Genomic DNA, 5,100 nt, shown 5'->3' with positions numbered 1-5,100 from the left:
GATACTCTTTCTTGTGTGAGCCTCCTATTCAGGGGCTTTTCTTAAAAGCTTTCCCAAAGCATCATATTCTTGTCATATCTTCTACGGTCAACTTTGTCTCTTTGCATAATTCTCAAAATGTTGTACAAGGGAAAACGACTATAGGCTGCCATGTGGCAAGAGCAATCCTCTCCAGTGTGGTAGGTGCCTTTATAATATTGTATAAGGGCATGGGTTGTTTGGAATTATTCTCATCATTTCGTTCATACTTCCTATGCTGCATAACAATGCTTTGCTTCCATTAGTACTTAGCTGAACAACCAGTGAGTGGGATGATTTTCATTTCGTTCCTGAAAATTAAGCCAATAAATTTGAACTCAACTAGGGTAAACTGGTCGTTGGAAGTGACACTCACCCAAAACAATGATATCCCTTAGAAAGAAAAAACATTTAATTTTATCTTTTCACATTACATCAAGGAATTATTCCAATTCAAACAACCAGCTTTGGAGATTAGTATTCCATGATAAATACAAACACTATAATATTGTTGGATATAATTTTCTCACCATAATCCAGATCTCTCCTGGTTAATGAAAGTCAGGGTTTTCCTGGTATTCAGATGTTGAAGGATACCTAGGTGAATATCTAATGTACACGATTGCAAATGGACAACAACATGATTGGAGATTTCCTACTGATGAAGCAGGGATTCAAAATGCATTTGAGTATCATTGAACAAGAAGTCACACCTTGCTTACAAAAGTGGAAGAATAGGTAAATAAAATCTTACGACCTTAAAAACCACTTTTACAGTTCCAATAATGATATATTTGAAGAAAACTGTAAAATGTTCCAAGTAACAAAAATATGAGACAACAAAGCCCATGTTGATCATCTTCCACCAGAGAGTTCGATTGCATCTTGGTTATATACAGAATCCTCAGCCCACTCAAACCTTCGAGGAATTAGTTCATATTCTTGTCGACGAATGACTTCAACCTGCAGCCACTCTTCCCAACATTCATCCAAACCCTCTCCTTCCAACATGCGCACAACTTTTGTCATTTTGGGTCGATCTTCCGGTGAGGACTGTGTGCACAACAATGCTACCTGAATCATTGCCTCAACTTCTTTAACGTCATTGTTCTGCTTTAGGTTTGCATCTACAATAGCATCTAATCTTTTCTCTCTTGTAACTTCTTAATATGATCCAATAATAGAACGTCATCCTCGTCCTCGAGACGTGAAAAATCTATAGCATGTTGTCCAGTGACAAGCTCCAAAAGAGTAATACCATAACCAAACACATCTATCCTCTCTGAGGATCTTCCAGTTGATAAGTATTCAGGAGCAACGTGACCCACGGTTCCACAGACTTGAGTTGTAACATGAGTTTTCCTAGCATCAACTAATTTCGCTAGCCCAAAATCACCAACAACAGCTTCGAAGTCTTCATCTAGCAAGACATTAGCAGCTTTCACATCCCGATGAATGATTTTAGGATTCCAGTGCTCACGAAGGTACTCCAAACCACGGGCTGCACCTAAGGCTACATTTTTCCGAGCAGGTCAGTCTAATGGATTTTTTGTAGGTTTGAGCTCCCTTAGCCTGTATGCAACACTAAGTTTTTGCAGATATGGATAGACTAGAAGCCGCTCTAATGGTGCAACACAAAATCCTATCAAGCGCAGAAGGTTGCGGTGGGTTGCCACACTGATCATCTCAACCTCCCATAGAAATGCTTGCTCCCCACCAGGGCTATGATAGTCAGTCAATCGTTTTACTGCAACCTTTGTATTGTCTGCCAGCACTCCTTTATATACTTTGGCCGTCGTTTTTAAAATATTTAGTTTTTATTTATCATTTTTCTTGTACGCACATCACCTCTGAAACGAGCAAAGTTCATATATGCAGTAGACTACTTCAGAAGATCTGAAATATATAAACATCCATGATAGGACAATAATATATTATAAAAGTATATTTGAATACAAGTGAGATGATTGAATTACAAATGACACACTGCTTTATATACCTAGGCAGGTATGCTTTCATGAATGGTCATGTCCTTAGGGACATGCCTATTGATTAACTAATTACTATTTAATTAACTATTTATTATTATTATTATATTTATATTTTATTCCTAATAGTTAAAATGTAGGAACTTTGAACACAACAATCACCACTAAAAATTTAAAAGTTAAAACATTTATGTTGTAACTTTTCAAATGGATTTCATGAAAGTACACGTGAGGTTCTGGTTCAACACAAATGACATTTTTGCATTTTCAATCATATTTGATTGTTTCATTCGTTTTTTGCATCAAAAGATAATAATTGTAAAAGGTATGTAATTGTATGCTAAAAAATATGCATTAAACAAATAGTTTGAGAAGGCAAGCAACTACAATAGTATTTTTGTACACTTACTTTTTGATATAATATACAAGAAATAACCTGGGTTGCAATAGATAGGTCGAAAGCATAGAACAACTAATATTTCTATATGCTTGGTTTGTTATATAAATTATAAAATGGAAAAGCTTTTGAACTGATAGTCTGGACAGGAATTTCAATCTGCAGCAGGCATATTAATCCATCTTTGAGTGATAAACTTATGGAAAATTACTTGGTCATTCACGTAGAGCATACCCATAATTTTCTCTAGCCCCCATCTGTAAAGCATTTTGGTTTTGTACAGTGCTAAAACAACTATAGCTGTATTAGCAAGAAACGTCACTACTTGCTTAGCTTCATAAACATAACAAATGGTTGAACTTAAAAAAAATAATCTGGTTTGACTGCTTCATACTTTATAAATTGCTTGGTGTGATGGTGATTTTGAGCCAGGCTATTTTTAAATAATAGAGGTATATGCGAGTTAAATATTGGGTTACTGCTTTCAAGATTGTCACCAACAAAGTAATTATTGAAGAAAGTATATCATTTGAATGTTTTTCAGATGAGTTTCATTGATGTTACGGCAAGTTTTATTGACTGAATTGAACAATTACATTTATATTTCGGCTATCAATTGAAGTTAGTGTGCCTGGATTCATGCTTATCATATTTGTATTTCTAGTTATGTTTAATTCTGCCTGGACTCCTGCTTATCTATTGACCAGGTTACTGCTTGCAACGAATGCAATTCAAAGAAAGGTCGCAAAACCCTGGAGGAGGCAGAAATAAAACTGATTAGGACTCCTAAGGTTTTTAAGATTCCCTTTCTGTTGAACTATTTGGTTGTTATTTCTTGGAAGCATTTTGCAGTTAGTTTTGATGCATGGCAAAAAAGGTTTCTAATAGGATGTAAGTGACCATGTAGGCACCTAAAGATCATGATGCGTGGGGTATACCTTTAACATATGCAACTTACAAGCTGCTGAAGTATCGAGAAGGGATGCCCGATGAGTGGAATGATTACATATCTAAACCATTGTTTGGGTCATGATATTTGTTACTGTTACGGATGTAAAATAGGTGTTCTGCTTGGTTTCTTTCATAATATGCCAAGCTAGTAAGATATCGATTGTATAAAATAGTATAATACCAGATCAAATTCAACAGAAATAGCCTCCAACTTGGCTCTGTGACTTTCACATCTGTATAATCGAACATGTAACTTGGATTACCAAATTAAATAAACCTCAAGTCAAATTGAGAGGAGATTATGAGAAATTTTTTTTTTCAATCTCAGTTATAAATTGAATGCTTGGCAAAACAAAGAGATCAGAAATGGTCAAAGATCATGTTGAGCTGTGCTGTGCATGCTTTAATAGTGCATATAGTATATGGCCTCCAATTTTTTTTTTTTTTTGGTTTAAAATAACTTCATTAATACTTGGATTGTTATAATCACATGACAATAATAAGTGGGTGGCTACAAGGCTACAAGGCCTTTGAACTTTATTTATTTATTTATTTATTGGATTCTTTATGTGTACTTATTGAGTTTGATTTACTCCTCGCTCGAGCCTTCACTACCTGCATCTTGGGTTTGGGAAGTTCATCTTCATTGAGTTATGAATCCTCATCCCCCTCCAGGATAGTTGGTTCATCTAGTTTTGGAACTAGTTCTAGTTCATCTAATTCATCCTTCTCTAATCTAAATTCCACACTAGTCATTATCATGGCTAGAACCAATGCTAGATATAATATAGGATATAATGCCAACCAGTGCCTTCTACATATATGGCAGGTTTGAATCTCCTCAAATAATATTAATGTTCCTATCCATAATTATCCAAATTGGCCAATATGCCAACTAATCTACCCTTAGTCATTCCTAAAACTAATGGTAAACCTAAAGAAGATCCCTCCAACCACATTATATCTGTAGGAGAGATATATTAACTGTTGGTTGTATTTATTCATGTTATACTTTAAGGGCATGATTATTGTTCGATCACTCACAATCTCAACTACATGCATACCTAAGGCACTATTATGGATGAAATTAAGTTGATACCAATACAACTAGAAATTTGTACAGAAAAGCAAACCATGAAATATTAATTGAACCAACAAGGTCAAGGATGGCTTAGACAAAAGAAAAGGTTCACTCTTGGAATTCTTCATTCGTAAACACTGTTAGTTGTTCACTTACCAAGCTTGTAAAATGTAAAGTAAATGTGAGTACAAAGGTCTTATGTTCAAATCCCCTATTATTTACCTGTGAACACCTGTTGGGGGTGGCCCTGTTCACCCAGCAGTTATAATGGTCGTTGTTATAGTGGTAGTAGTAGGGTAGGAATAGACCCCATATCACACAAGTATGAGACCGGTCCAGTTGTTGATTCATCTAATATTGCTGGCCAAGAATGGAAGTCAAATTGAAATTTCCATCTTTTTATTTGACAATGTTATGATCGTCACTACCCACAAAAGAAATATAGCAAGACACAGGTAAAGATATTAGCGTGTCCCTGGTGATATGATAACCATAGCAAGATAGGAAACAATTTGAAACAACTTATGTTTCTTGCCAGATGTAAATATTGGATATACAACTATACTATATAGACATACCGACAATTAAGCTAGTGTTCTGGTTTTTTTTGAAAAGTCAATTTATTCAGAGTGGCATGTTTCAAAATGCTGCAATGACTGGAGTCA

General features: G+C 35.2%; 1 pseudogene; it reads right to left on the bottom strand.

Moving 5' to 3' along the window:
* Positions 1-873: 873 nt before the first annotated feature.
* On the bottom strand, positions 874-1,760 carry LOC149179973 (LRR receptor kinase SERK2 pseudogene; annotated as a pseudogene).
* Positions 1,761-5,100: the final 3,340 nt, after the last annotated feature.

Source organism: Pinus tabuliformis, chromosome 3_2 (genome assembly GCF_031772625.1).
Source record: "Pinus tabuliformis cultivar Carrire ecotype Pingquan chromosome 3_2, CPIR1, whole genome shotgun sequence".
Taxonomy (NCBI): domain Eukaryota; kingdom Viridiplantae; phylum Streptophyta; class Pinopsida; order Pinales; family Pinaceae; genus Pinus; species Pinus tabuliformis.
The sequence above is the reverse complement of the archived record's forward strand: the minus strand, read 5'-3'. Positions and strand labels throughout refer to the sequence as shown.